The 16,150-nt window shown below is 42.9% G+C and overlaps 1 protein-coding gene across 1 annotated transcript in view; it reads right to left on the reverse strand.

Annotated features, from left to right (window-relative positions):
- Positions 1-16,150, reverse strand: part of PTPRT (protein tyrosine phosphatase receptor type T) — a gene marked incomplete at both ends in the record, with an annotated part of 1,082,998 nt that overhangs the window by 168,123 nt on the left and 898,725 nt on the right.

Below are 16,150 nucleotides of genomic sequence, written 5' to 3' on the forward strand. Positions count from 1 at the left end.
TTTTCCAGGGTAGATCATATCTTGGGTCACAAATCAAGCCTTGGTAAATTTAAAAAAATTGAAATCGTATCAAGTATCGTTTCCGACCACAATGCTATGAGACTAGATATCAATTACAGGAAAAAACCTGTAAGAAATACAAACACATGGAGGCTAAACAACACACTACTTAACCAAGAGATCACTGAAGAAATCAAAGAGGAAATCAAAAAATACCTAGAAACAAATGACAATGAAAACACAACAACCCAAAACCTATGGAACGCAGCAAAAGCAGTTCTAAGAGGGAAGTTTATAGCAATACAATCCTACCTTATGAAACAGGAAACATCTCAAATAAAGAACCTAACCTTACACCTAAAGCAATTAGAGAAAGAAGGACAAAGAAAAACCAAAGTTAGCAGAAGGAAAGAAATCATAAAGATCAGATCAGAAATAAATGAAAAAGAAATGAAGGAAATGATAGCAAAGATCATTAAAGCTAAAAGCTGGTTCTTTGAGAAGATAAACAAAATTGATAAACCATTAGCCAGACTTATCAAGAAAAAAAGGGAGAAGACTCAAATCAATAGAAATAGAAATGAAAAAGGAGAAGTAACAACAGACACTGCAGAAATACAAAGGATCATGAGAGATTACTACAAGCAACTCTATGCCAATAAAATGGACAACCTGGAAGAAATGGACAAATTCTTAGAAATGTGCAACCTTCCGAGACAGAGCTAGGAAGTAATAGAAAATATGAACAGAGCAACCACAAGCACTGAAATTGAAACTGTGATTAAAAATCTTCCAACGAACAAAAGCCCAGGACCAGATGGCTTCACAGGTGAATTCTATCAAACATTTAGAGAAGAGCTAACACCTATCCTTCTCAAACTCTTCCAAAATATAGCAGAGGGAGGAACACTCCCAAACTCATTCTACGAGGCCACCATCACTCTGATACCAAAACCAGACAAAGATGTCACAAAGAAAGAAAACTACAGGCCAATATCACTGATGAACATAGATGCAAAAATCCTCAACAAAATACTAGCAAACAATCCAACAGCACATTAAAAGGATCATACACTATGATCAAGTGGGGTTTATCTCGGAATGCAAGGCTTCTTCAATATACACAAATCAATCAACATGATACACCATATTAACAAATTGAAGGAGAAAAACCATATGATCATCTCAATAGATGCAAAGAAAGCTTTCAACAAAATTCAACACCCATTTATGATAAAAATCCTCTAGAAAGTAGGCATAGAGGGAACTTTCCTCAACATAATAAAGGCCATATTGGACAAACCTACAGCCAACATTGTCCTCAATGGTGAAAAACTGAAAGCATTTCCACTAAGATCAGGAACAAGACAAGGTTGCCCACTCTCACCACTATTATTGAACATACTTTTGGAGGTTTTAGCTACCAGCAATCAGAGAAGAAAAAGAAATAAAAGGAATTCAAATTGGAAAAGAAGAAGTATAGTTATCACTGTTTGTAGATGACATGATACTATACATAGAGAATCCTAAAGATGCTACCAGAAAACTACTAGAGCTAATCAATGACTTTGGTAAAGTAGCAGGATACAAAATTAATGCACAGAAATCTCTTGCATTCCTATACACTAATGATGAAAAATCTGAAAGTGAAATTAAGAAAACACTCCCATTTACCATTGCAACAAAAAGAATAAAATAACTAGGAGTAAACCTACCTAAGGAGACAAAAGACCGGTATGCAGAAAATTATAAGACACTGATGAATGAAATTAAACATGATACAAATAGATGGAGAGATATACCATGTTCTTGGATTGGAAGAATCAACATTGTGAAAATGACTCTACTACCCAAGGCAATCTACAGATTCAATGCAATCCCTATCAAACTACCACTGGCATTTTCACAGAACTAGAACAAAAAATTTCACAATCTGTATGGAAAGACAAAAGACCCTGAATAGCCAAAGCAATCTTGAGAAAGAAAAACGGAGCTGGAGGAATCAGGCCCCCTGACTTCACACTATACTACAAAGCTACACTAATCAAGACAGTTTGGTACTGGCACTGAAACAGAAATATAGATCAATGGAACAGGATAGAAAGCCCAGAGATAAACCCACGCACATATGATCACCTTGTCTTTGATAAAGGAGGCAAGACCATACAGTGGAGTAAAGACAGCCTCTTCAATAAGTGGTGCTGGGAAAACTGGACAGCTACATGTAAAAGAATGAAATTACAACACTCCCTAACACCATACACAAAAATAAGCTCAAAATGGATTAAAGACCTAAATGTAAGGCCAGACACCATCAAACTCTTAGAGGAAAACATAGGCAGAACACTCTATGACATAAATCACAGCAAGATCCTTTTTGACCCACCTCCTAGAGAAATGGAAATAAAAACAAAAATAAACAAATGGGACCTAATGAAACTTAAAAGCTATTACACAGAAAGGAAACCATAAAAACGATGAAAAGACAACCCTCAGAATGGGAGAAAATATTTTTAAATGAAGGAACTTACAAAGGATTAATCTCCAAAATTTTCAAGCAGCTCATGCAGCTCAATATTAAAAAAACAAACAACCCAATCCAAAAATGGGCAGAAGACCTAAATAGACATTTCTCCAAAGAAGATATAGATTGCCAACAAACACATGAAAGAATGCTCAACATCATTAATCATTAGAGAAATACAAATCAAAACTACAATGAGATATCATCTCACACCAGTTAGAATGACCATCATCAAAAAATCTAGAAACAGGGCTTCCCTGGTGGTGCAGTGGTTGAGAGTCCGCCTGCCGATGCGGGGGACATGGGTTCGTGCCCCGTTCTGGGAGGGTCCCGCATGCCGTGGAGCGGCTGGGCCCGTGAGCCATGGCCAATGAGCCTGCGCATCTGGAGCCTGTGCTCCGCAATCGGAGGGGCCACAGCAGTGAGAGGCCCGCATAACGCAAAAAAAAAAAAAAAAAAAAAAAAAAATCTAGAAACAATAAATGCTGGAGAGGGTGTGGAGAAAAAGGAACCCTTTTGCACTGTTGGTGGGAATGTAAATTGATACAGCCACTAAGGAGAACAGTATGGACATTCCTTAAAAATCTAAAAGTAGAACTACCGTACGACCCAGCAATCCCACTACTGGGCATTTACCCTCAGAAAACCATAATTCAAAAAGAGTCATGTACCAAAATGTTCATTGTAGCTCTATTTACAATAGCCAGGACATGGAAGCAACTGAAGTGTCCATCAACAGATGAATGGATAAAGAAGATGTGGGACATATGTACAATGGAATATTACTCAGCGATAAAAAGGAATGAAACTGAGTTATTTGTATTGAGGTGGATGGACCTAGAGACTGTCATACAGAGTGAAGTAAGTCAGAAAGAGAAAAACAAATACCGTATGCTAACACATATATATGGAATCTAAAAAAAAAAAAAAAAAAATGGTCACGAAGAACCTAGGGGCAAGATGGGAATAAAGAGGCAGACCTACTAGAGAATGGACTTGAGGATATGGGGAGGGGGAAGGGTAAGCTGGGACAAAATGAGAGAGTGGCATGGACTAATATATACTACCAAACGTAAAATAGATAGCTAGTGGGAAGTAGCCGCACAGCACAGGGAGATAAGTTCGGTGCTTTGTGACCACCTAGAGGGGTGGGATAGGAAGTGTGGGAGGGAGGGAGATGCAAGAGGGAAGAGATATGGGGACATATGTATAACTGATTCACTTTGTTATAAAGCAGAAACTAACACACCATTGTAAAGCAATTATACTGTAATAAAGATGTTTAAAAAAATTAAAAAAAAAAGAGTGGATGAAAAAGCAGGCCTAGATAGAGACTTGAGGGTCTGTAGTATTTAGTGAGTGTGAAGAGGAAGATAAGCCTGCACAGGAGACAGAGAAGGAGTGGCCAGACACGGAAGAAAATACCCGGGAGAGTGTAGTGTCCCAGAGCCAGGGAAAGACAGTGTTTCAAGGGAAGAAGTAACCAGCTGTGTGAAATGATACTCCTAGGATAGAACCAAGCTCCCTACCCAAAGGAAAGGGAAGATCTTGGATGAGTATTAGAAAACCTTTCCCAGGTAAATGCAAGATGTTCCTAAACAGAAGATCCTTCAGTGATCACCATGAATCAACAGTGGAACACACCGGAGGGTCACAGAGGAACATCCTAGACATTCAGAGAGGCCATCTGAAAGGCCACAGTCCAGCAGTTTAGACAAATTCCATGAGTTCAGCAAACAGGCATCCCAGCTGAAATCCCAGACCCTGTACAGTGAAGTTATTAGGAGGAGCCATGCTTGGTTGGTCCAACTAGATTCCAGATATAGGGATGGCCCTGGGACGTGGTAAATTCTACCTGTACTTCAGCATCCTTTTAAGGGCATTGGCTTTAGCCACGAGAGATGTGTGCCTCTGTTCCTAACGGAAGTGTGCTGACAGTGTTCAAAGGTGACACAGGTGTTGAACTGGCTCTGGGACCAAAGGCCAGATAGCACTGACGTGTGGCTCCTACGTCGGAGAGGAAGAAGAGAGGGGCAGAGACAAATGGGCTAGTCCTCCTGCTGCAGTCAGGAGCTTGTCCGCGGGGCTCATGTCGTAAGTGCAGATGAGAACCTGCAACAGGACTTACAGGGAAGCACATCAGGGTTCGCTAATGATGGGGCCTCCTAGCAATGCAACCAGCTCTTTCAGGCAGGTACTGAGCACCTCATCAAACAGAAGCTCAATTACTACTACTTTTTAAAATTTAGCCTAAACGTATCAATGCATTACTGAGCGCCAAAAAATGTGCTAATAAGCCCTTTTCATATATGAAGTCATTTAATCCTCACAAAACTTGACACAGAAGATGCTAGTTTTATTTTCCCTCTTATTTAGATTAGGAAACTTCACAAATGGGTGAAGTGACTTGTCCAAAGCCATATAACTGGTGAGCTGGGATTCTGTGTGCAAGGCTCACCCCCTTATCATTACAATGAACTGTCCTTGATGGCGCTACTGTTAAGGAAATGCCAGCCCTGGGTCCACCTAGAGAGTTGGCCATCTGACTGGAAATCCAAGGGGTCTGGAAGCCCATTAGTAATATGGTAACTGCATTACTTTTGCCCTAAACCCACCCTTTTCATGAGAGTTTTAAACATAGTATCAGTCCCCGGTCCCTAAAAAGCTCTGTCTCTGGCCCTGGGCGACGTCTGTCTACTAAGCAGAAACTAGAAGTCTGAGAATGGAGAGAAAGGGGGGGATTTGCATGCACCCTCTTCACCTCTGCCCTCCACTGGGAGCCAACCTAAGAACAGTCCAAGTAAATCAGAATTAGCGAGTAGGCACCAGGTGGTGCGTTTATCCATTTGGAGTAGCTTCAAGGCTCTACCTGAGTCCCCTGTGTGATGCAGTCATCAAAAATAATCTTGTGAACTCAGTCTGCAATGACAGGAGACTGCTGTTTCCAATACGAGGTTGCATGCCCAGCCTTATACCCCAGCCAGCTGTGCCTTCCATGCTCTGAGTACTCCCAAAGGTTGGGACAGTTCTCTCAAAGCAGCTGCTGCTGCCCCCTGCCCTTGACTCTTTGCACGAAAGCTATGGTGGCTTAGAATCTAGTCCCCTCCTAGCTCCAGCCCAGAGTGCACATCTGGCTTTCAATGTGCTACCTATCGACTGTTGCACATGGAAACCTGGCATCCAAGGCAGGGCTCTTAGTCTTTGGAAGCCTGCCTCTCTCTTCCTCAATATATGGGGCCCAGGTACTACGTTCCCCCCTCAACCCCCAGTCTCCTCCTATGGTACCAAACAACCATCCCGGTTTATATTCCCCAGGGACTCCTGAGACCCAATAAGGACAATGCTTCTCTGTTCTTCTCTGCACTAGTCAGACCACTCTGGTGAGGCTTGTTCAGGTGTGGACTCCAACCCCTGAGAGGACCTTCAGGGTGAAGACAGGCCAAGAGGCTTGCCACTCAAAGTGTGGTCCAATGACCAGAAGCATCAACATCATCTGGGAACTTATTACAAATGCAGACTCTCGGTCTCCACACCAGATCTGCTGAATCAGCTCCTGCATTTTACAAGGTCTCTAGGTGATGCTGGTGCACATGAAAATCCAGACATCATTGACTTTGGAGGAGTGACAGTCAGAATCAGGATTTTTTTGGCCTAGAGAAGGGGAAGATTCATATGAGACGGAATTCTTGCCTTAAAAATGTTGAAAGGCCATTGTGGAAGACGGAATAGATTTGGTCCCTTTAATTTTAAAGAGCAGAGCTAATACAAACCGGTAGGAGTGACAAAAGTAGATTAGGGGCCAACACAAGGAAAGGTTTTAATGTGGAAATGCCACCCAGATGAGGCTAAAGCCCAGCCCTTTGGGACACAGTGTTATGATGTCGCGAGGAGCACGAAAGCACTCGTGGTTCCCAAGTCCTGTTTCAGACTGCTCACTCTGTCTCCACCGGTTCTCACCTGCTGGGCTTCCTAGATGCTTAACCAAGCCCTCAATGCCTCACTTTCATGAGATGCTGACCTTTCTTCTCGGCTTATTGACCCTACCTTCCACCTCAACCCAGCATCACTTTATTACAGTGATACCCATGCTCTGAGTGAGAGAAATTCTCCCTGTCATCCTTAGATCCAGTGGGGCTCTACCCCCCAAACCCCCAAGTTACCCACAAAGGCAGGAGAATGTGTCGACAATGATGAAATGCACTGTCTGGGCACTCTCTGTGCTCCCCAGCAAGCAGAAGGGCCTACGTACCCTTTTACACCCCTTTTGATGATGAGATGCTATGGTTTTATGAGATTGGTCAAAAGCAATGGGTTTCAAATTAGAAATATATGAGCTTGCACCCAGACTCCACCCCTAACTAGTTGTGTGACCTTGATCAAAGCTGTTAACCACAATGTGACTTGATATCCTTATTTGTAAAATAGGGAGTAAATGACAAGTTCACAGGGCTTTCCTAGGGATCAAATGTAAAAACGGAGGTAAAAACGCTTAATAGACTCTGAGAATCTGCTCACGTATGTGGCATAATGATGGCACGACCTTGGAACTGGTTCCAGGTGGTAGCAGGGTTTCCTGTGTCTGTCAAATGCGGGTGCACCGTGGGTGCTGCCTCCTGGCAACCTGCTGCCCAGGTTCATCCAAACCTTAGGACGAAGGCAGGCAGAGACCCCCGAGTGATGCACTTGTCTTTCCTCCTATAGGCAAGGCCGGTATCAGGCTTCTGTCTGGATGACTTAATGGCAGCAATAACACAATTTGGCAACAAGGCATTAATAATTCTTTCTCAAAGTACTCTCACTGGCTACAACCCTAATTCTATAGCTTTACTTCAGAGAATTTCCCCTGTAAAGATAATGGAGCAAAAATAGAAGTTGCAGATAAAGAACATCTAATTGTAACTGTTAAAACCAAGTAAATCCCAGCGGCCGCATAACCCACGCTGGTGATCATTGCTGATGACAAAGAAAGGAAGCTGGCTCTCGGGGACACAATTCCTAAAAGCTACAGTCTTTCAAACACGCAGTTGCCTCTTAGCTATCCAAGGGCATTTATCCCCACATCTACCGTGCTGGTCGTTTATGCCCATCTATTTAATGACTTCTTTTGTTGAAGAGTTTTTCCGTCTTTACTTTGGCTTTACATGCGTCTGGCACCCAGTAGAGAAAACCTCCGAAATCCTGACTCTGAGCTGCTACCTCTATGCCAGTGAAGGTTTTGAACACTGCAGGTATCTCTGAGTATTGGGGAGTTTTGCCACGAGGAGGCACCAGGGAGAAGATGAGGAAGCTGGGCAAGTCTCTGGCTCCTCTAAAGTCAGGTATGCACCATATCCCTTCTTGCTTTCCCTGGAAGTGAATTCTCAGAGTGGTAGGCTATTTTTAAGATGGAATTGAAGTCCAAGATAGGAAAGAAGTTGGTAGGAAAGCATCTGGATACTTCATTAGAGTCAAGCCTCCAGACTTTACAAATTGCATCCCAAGGCACTGAGAGCATTTGTAATTGTGATCATGAACTACTTTGGCAGTCTTTGAAGACTGAAACTGTAGCGAACAGGAGGGGTGCGAGAAGCCTGGGAGAAACAAATGCTGTTGTTGACCTTTTTTTTCTTAATGGAAAAATGTAGATTCCATATATTTCACACAAGGAAGTGTGATGTTGATACAGGAAAAAATATAGACTGGATGATTAAATCAGACTTTTTTCCTCACCATTTACTAAAGGAAGGACTCATTACTAGCAGCCCAGGCTCCACGTCAGTCAGCATCCAACCAGAAAAAGGGAAACTGTTCCAAACATTTAAAATGGAGCAAATTTACTAGAGAATTGGTACCCAGGGGTCAGGAGAGGATGGTGAGGCAACCCAGTGGGTGGCAACCTCAGGAGCCGTTACCCAGCCCAGACTAGAGAGACAAAGGTTCAACAGAGCCTAGAGGTCGGGGCCACCCAACAGAAGCTGGAACTCCCGTAGACCTATGGGAGAACTGGAGCCACAGAGGGGACACGGTCACTGCCAAAGAAGGGGCCTGAGGCCAAGAGAGAGAAGGCTTCTCCTTCCTCTCATGCTACAATTCCTGTCTCCTATTGGCCACACCCAGACACCAGTTGACATGGGGCCCAGGAAACACAGCCTACGGGGGTTACCTGCACAGCAGAGGGAAAGCAAGGGATGGATGTGAGGCCAAATGGGCCAAGGGCCAGCATGAGCTTCCTATGAACAAATGATGCTAGGTGCACCTCATTGCCACTTCTGAGAGGTGTCTGGACTTGTAAATCAGGAGGAATGTCCAGTACTGTGTCTTCACTGCAACAAAGTCAAGCCCAAGCTGCAGAAATTGTGACTGGCTTTCAGGACAGCCAGGTGTTAAATTGTATCCAGAAGATGGCAACAGCAGAGTCAGGATACCTGACCGCATGTGAAACAGCCGTATTATTAATAATAGAGTTTAAACACATTTGGAGATTTTACTACAAGCCCGGCTGCCATGTTAAGCCCTTCCCATATGCTATCCCTTTTAATCATCACTACAACCCTACAAAGCAGGCTCTATAATTATACCCATTTCAGAGATGGGGAGACTGAGGCTCAGAGAGACTAAATAACAGAAGCAAGTGGCAGAGATGGGGTTTGAACCCTGGCAGTCTGGTACAGACTTTATTCTCTTTAAACCACTATACTATTCTGCCACTTCTTCAATAAATAGGGGAAGGGATTGTTCAACAAAGAAATCTGGTTGTCTTTCCTAAAAAATCTGGAAGAAAGAATCAGACTGGTTCTTTAGGGCATCCTTACGGGATCTAGAATCTTATCTTGATCAGCCAGACTAAGGCGTCTTTGTATTTACTGCTGTCCCTGCTGAGTTTGCCACCTGCTGTTATCATGCAGTTCTATTTCATACCTGCTTTTCTTGAAGATTATCACCCCTCATGCCCTCCCACCAATATATCACATTCTAATACCTCAGGGATTGATGAACATGTCATGTGAATCTTGTTATATGGGCCAAATTATACAGACTTTGCTCAAATGATATTTAAACTTGACCTTTTTAACTTAAGTTCCCTCATCCTTTTCACTTTCCTTGTACCTCAACCACCACCTCCAAGCCCTTCACACATTGAGTTTAGTTTTATTATTAATCTCTGGGCTTTCTTTGTAATATCTTTCTTGATATTTAGCAATCAAAGCATCCCATATAATCCCACAGGGAGACAAACAAGCTCAAGGTTAGGGGACTGTTTTCTGCTTTATTTCCAATATTCTTTCTTTGATCTCACGATGACTAATTTTTAAAAATTGTTGACTACCTCCCCGACACCTCAGAACAGTGCCTCCCTCACTAGATCTGGTTGATAATGGATTACTTGAGAAGGATAATTCCATCATTCTTCCAAGTGACATCACCTAGGATGTTTCTCAAGTAATAAATAAATTGCCTCAATTCATCATATGACAGTAATTGCTTTTAGCCAAGATTTAACTTAAAATCAATGTCAAGTAGCTAGAAAACACTACAGAGACTCAGGTTCTTCAAAGATAGCTCTACCCTTGCTGGGGAAGACTATTTAACAAGTACTGAGTTAAGTATAAAGTAGATACAGATTTCTAATATCCCAGACTCCCGCAACATTACCTAGCCAGTCCTAAGAGGTTGGAATTGACTTAATCACGACCTATACAACTAAAACTGCTAAATACTGCTGACAGAGTTACCCCTTTTTTTCAGTCTTCAATGGAGGTTAGCACCCTGTGGATGGGAATAGCTTTAATTGATTGTTTGAAAGCACTCCGGCCACTCAAATAACTTGTTCCTCAAATTCTGATTCTGCTTGGTTCCATGTGTCTCGCGGATCTGTGTTTCCAGGTGGACCTTGTTTTACACAGCAAATGCTCTGTGTAGGTCAAATTCTAATTCAGCCATGTTATATAGATGGTAGGAAAGTGGCCATATAAGATCCTAGCGGTGCATTTCTTCTGGGTGCAAGTAAACTCCTTTATTCTAAGAATTTTTCATGCATTTGTAATTTCGCATAATAGACTTATTTAAGAGCAGTCATGCCCGGCTGATGCCAGCTGTTGTCATTATTGACACATCCCTTGGAAGGCATGCCCTTTCAAGGCCTTCACTATCGGTGGGCTGAGAAGCCCTTTCTACTTGGTCTCAGCTGCTCCTTCTTGTGCCCAGGGGAGGCCTGGAGCATGAGTGTTGGACCCTAGCTTGTGGCCAGACTAGGACCATAAGCTCTGCCTAGTGTTGGGGGTGACACTTCTAAGAAGCCAGAGGTGGGTGCACTTCGTAAACTGGCTTAGGTGTCAGGACACAATTAGGGTTAAAGACTGGGATGTGGGAGGCTTCTGGGAAGTTGCCAGAAGAGTAAGAAGTGGAGATCACCTTCCTCCCCACAGATACACCAGAAATACATGTACACGTGGAACAACTCCTACAGAACACCTACTGAACGCTGGCAGAAGACCTCAGACCTCCCAAAAGGCAAGAAACCCCCCACGTGCCTGGGTAGGGCAAAAGAAAAAAGAATAAACAGAGACAAAAGAACAGGGACGGGACCTGCACCAGTGGGAGGGAGCTGTGAAGGAGGAAAGGTTTCCATACACTAGGAAGCCCCTTCGCTGGCGAAGACTGCGGGTGGCGGAGGGGGGAAGCTTCGGAGCCGCGGAGGAGAGCGCAGCCACAGGGGTGCGGAAGGCAAGGCAGAGAGATTCCCGCACAGAGGACCAGGGCCGACCGGCACTCACCAGCCCGAGAGGCTTGTCTGCTCACCCGCCGGGGCGGGCGGGGCTGGGAGCTGAAGGTCGGCTTCGGTAGGAGCGCAGGGAGAGGACTGGGGTTGGCGGCGTGAACACAGCCTGAAGGGGTTAGTGCGCCACGGCTAGCCGGGAGGGAGTCCGGCGAAAAGTCTGGAGCTGCCGAAGAGGCAAGAGACTTTTTCTTACCTCTTTGTTTCCTGGTGCGCGAGGAGAGGGGATTAAGAGCGCTGCTTAAAGGAGCTCCAGAGACGGGCGCGAGCCGCAGCTAAAAGCGCGGACCCCAGAGACGGGCAGGAGACGCTAAGGCTGCTGCTGCCGCCACCAAGAAGCCTGTGTGCGAGCACAGGTCACTCTCCACACCCCCCTTCTGGGGAGCCTGTGCAGCCCGCCACTGCCAGGGTCCCGGGATCCAGGGACAACTCCTCCGGGAGAACGCACGGCGCGCCTCAGGCTGGTGCAACGTCCCGCCGGCCGGCGCCTCACGGTGGTGCAACGTCACGCCGGCCTCTGCCGCCGCAGGCCCGCCCCGCACTCCGTGCCCCTCCCTCCCCCGCGCCTGAGTGAGCCACAGACCCCGAAACAGCTGCTCCTTTAACCCCGTCCTGTCTGAGCGAAGAACAGACGCCCTCCGGCGACCTACACGCAGAGGCGGGGCCACATCCAAAGCTGAGCCCCTGGGAGCTGTGAGAACAAAGAAGAGAAAGGGAAATCTCTCCCAGCAGCCTCAGAAGCAGCGGATTAAAGCTCCACAGTCAACTTGATGTACCTGCATCTGTGGAATACCTGAGTAGACAAGGAATCGTCCCAAATTGAGGAGGTGGACTTTGAGAGCAAGATTTATGATTTTTTCCCCTTTTCCTCTTTTTGTGAGTGTGTATGTGTATGCTTCTGTGTGAGATTTTGTCTGTATAGCTTTGCTTCCACCATTTGTCCTAGGGTTCTATCAGTGCGGGGTTTTTTTGTTGTTTCCTTTTACATTTTTTCTCTTTCTCTTAATAATTATTTTTTTATTTTAATAACTATTATATTTTATCTTACTTTATTTTATTTTACTTTATCTCCTTTTTTTCCTTCCTTCCCTCCTTCCTTCCTTCCTCCCTCCCTCTCTCCTTTCTTTCATTCATTCTTTCTTTCTTTCTCTCTACTTCTACTAATTCTTTCTTTCTACTTTTTCTCCCTTTTATTCTGAGCCGTGTGGATGAAAGGCTGTTGGTGCAGCAGCCAGGAGTCAGTGCTGTGCCTCTGAGGAGGGAGAGCCAACTTCAGGACACTGGTCCACAAGAGACCTCCCAGCTCCATGTAATATCAAACAGCGAAAATCTCCCAGAGATCTCCATCTCAACACCAGCACCCAGCTTCACTCAACGACCAGCAACCTACAGTGCTGGACATCCTATGCCAAACAACTAGCAAGACAGGAACACAACCCCACCCATTAGCAGAGAGGCTGCCTAAAATCATAATAAGTCCACAGACACTCCAAAACACACCACCAGACGTGGACCTGCCCACCAGAAAGACAAGATCCAGCCGCATCTACCAGAACACAGGCACTAGTCCCCTCCACCAGGAAGCCTACACAACCCACTGAACGAACGTTAGCCACTGGGGACAGACACCAAAAACAACGGGAACTACGAACCTGCAGCCTGCAAAAAGGAGACCCCAAACACAGTAAGATAAGGACAATGAGAAGACAGAAAAACACACAGTAGATGAAGGAGCAAGGCAAAAACCCACCAGACCTAACAAATGAAGAGGAAATAGGCAGTCTACCTGAAAAACAATTCAGAATAATGATAGTAAAGATGATCCAAAATCCTGGAAATAGAATAGACAAAATGCAATAAATATTTAACAAGGACCTAGAAGAAGTAAAGATGAAACAAGCAACGATGAACAACACAATAAATGAAATGAAAAATACTCTAGAAGGGATCAATAGCAGAATATCTGAGGCAGAAGAACGGATAAGTGACCTGGAAGATAAAATAGTGGAAATAACTACTGCAGAGCAATAAAGAAAAAAGAATGAAAAGAACTGAGGACAGTCTCAGAGACCTCTGGGACAACATCAAACGCACCAACATTCGAATTATAGGGGTTCCAGAAGAAGAAGAGAAAAAGAAAGGGACTGAGAAAATATTTGAAGAGATTATAGTTGAAAACTTCCCTAATATGGGAAAGGAAATAGTTAATCAAGTCCAGGAAGCACAGAGAGTCCCATACGGGATAAATCCAAGGAGAAATATGCCAAGACACATGTTAATCAAACTGTCAAAAATTAAATACAAAGAAAACATATTAAAAGCAGCAAGGGAAAAACAACAAATAACACACAAGGGAATCCCCATAAGGTTAACGGCTGATCTTTCAGCAGAAACTCTGCAAGCCAGAAGGGACTGGCAGGACATATTTAAAGTGATGAAGGAGAAAAACCTGCAACCAAGATTACTCTACCCAGCAAGGATCTCATTCAGATTTGATGGAGAAATTAAAACCTTTACAGACAAGCAAAAGTTGAGCGAGTTCAGCACCACGAAACCAGCTTTACAACAAATGCTGAAGGAACTTCTCTAGGCAGGAAACACAAGAGAAGGAAAACACCTACAATAACGAATCCAAAACAATTAAGAAAATGGGAATAGGAATATACATGTTGATAATTACCTTAAATGTAAATGGACTAAATGCTCCCACCAAAAGACACAGATTGGCTGAATGGATACAAAAACAAGACCCATATATTTGCTGCCTACAGGAGACCCACTTCAGACCTAGAGACACATACAGACTGAAAGTGAGGGGATGGAAAAAGATATTCCATGCAAATGGAAACCAAAAGAACGCTGGAGTAGCAATTCTCATATCAGACAAAATAGACTTAAAAATAAAGACTATTAGAAGAGACAAACAAGGACACTACATAATGATCAAGGGATCGATCCAAGAAGAAGATATAACAATTGTAAATATTTATGCACCCAACATAGGAGCACCTCAATACATAAGGCAAATACTAACAGCCATAAAAGGGGAAATCGACAGTATCACATTCATAGTAGGGGACTTTAACACACCACTTTCACCAATGGACAGATCATTCAAAATGAAAATAAATAAGGAGACACAAGCTTTAAATGATACATTAAACAAGATGGACTTCATTGATATTTATAGGACATTCCATCCAAAAAAACAGAATACACATTTTTCTTGAGTGCTCATGGAACATTCTCCAGGATAGATCATATCTTGGGTCACAAATCAAGCCTTGTTAAATTTAAGAAAATTGAAATTGTATCAAGTATCTTTTCTGGCCATAATGCTATGAGACTAGATATCAATTACAGGAAAAGATCTGTAAAAAATACAAACACATGGAGGCTAAACAATACACTACTTAATAACAAAGTGATCACTGAAGAAATCAAAGAGGAAATAAAATATCTAGAAACAAATGACAATGGAGACACAATGACCCAAAATCTACGGGATGCAGCAAAAGCAGTTCTAAGAGGGAAGTTTATAGCAATACAATCCTACCTTACGAAACAGGAAACATCACGAATAAACAACCTAACCTTGCACCTAAAGCAATTAGAGAAAGAAGAACAAAAAAAAAAACCCCAAAGTTAGCAGAAGGAAAGAAATCATAAAGATCAGGTCAGAAATAAATGAAAAAGAAATGAAGGAAACGATAGCAAAGATCAATAAAACTAAAAGCTGGTTCTTTGAGAAGATAAACAAAATTGATAAACCATTAGCCAGACTCATCAAGAAAAAAAGGAGAAGACTCAAATCAATAGAAATAGAAATGAAAAAGGAGAAGTAACAACTGACACTGCAGAAATACAAAAGATCATGAGAGATTACTAAAAGCAACTCTATGCCAAGAAAATGGACAAGCTGGAAGAAATGGACAAATTCTTAGAAATACACAACCTGCCAAGACTGATTCAGGAAGAAATAGAAAATATGAACAGACCAATCACAAGCACTGAAATTGAAACTGTGATTAAAAATCTTCCAACAAACAAAAGCCCAGGACCAAATGGCTTCACAGGCGAATTCTATCAAACATTTAGAGAAGAGCTAACACCTATCCTTCTCAAACTCTTCCAAAATATAGCAGAGGGAGGAACACTCCCAAACTCATTCTATGAGGCCACCATCATCCTGATACCAAAACCAGACAAGGATGTCACACAGAAAGATAACTACAGGCCAATATCACTGATGAACATAGATACAAAAATCCTCAACAAAATACTAGCAAACAGAATCCAACAGCACATTAAACGGATCATACACCATGATCAAGGGGGGTTTATTCCAGGAATGCAAGGATTTTTCAATATACGCAAATCAATCAACGTGATACACCATATTAACAAATTGAAGGAGAAAAACCATATGATCATCTCAATAGATGCAGAACAAGCTTTTGACAAAATTCAACACCCATTTATGATAAAAACCCTGCAGAATGTAGGCATAGAGGGAACTTTCCTCAACATAATAAAGGCCATATATGACAAACCCAGAGCCAACATCGTCCTCAATTTTGAAAAACTGAAAGCATTTCCACTAAGATCAGGAACAAAACAAGGTTGCCCACTGTCACCACTCTTATTCAACATAATTTTGGAAGTTTTAGCCACAGCACTCAGAGAAGAAAAGGAAATAAAAGGAATCCAAATCGGAAAAGAAGAAGTAAAGCTGTCACTCTTTGCAGATCACATGATACTATACATAGAGAATCCTAAAGATGCTACCAGAAAACTACTGGAGATAATCAATGAATTTGGCAAAGTAGCAGGATACAAAATTAATGCACAGAAATCTCTGGCATTCCTAT

Source organism: Leucopleurus acutus (assembly GCF_964270905.1).
Source record: "Leucopleurus acutus genome assembly, chromosome: 16".
Taxonomy (NCBI): Eukaryota; Metazoa; Chordata; class Mammalia; order Artiodactyla; family Delphinidae; genus Leucopleurus; species Leucopleurus acutus.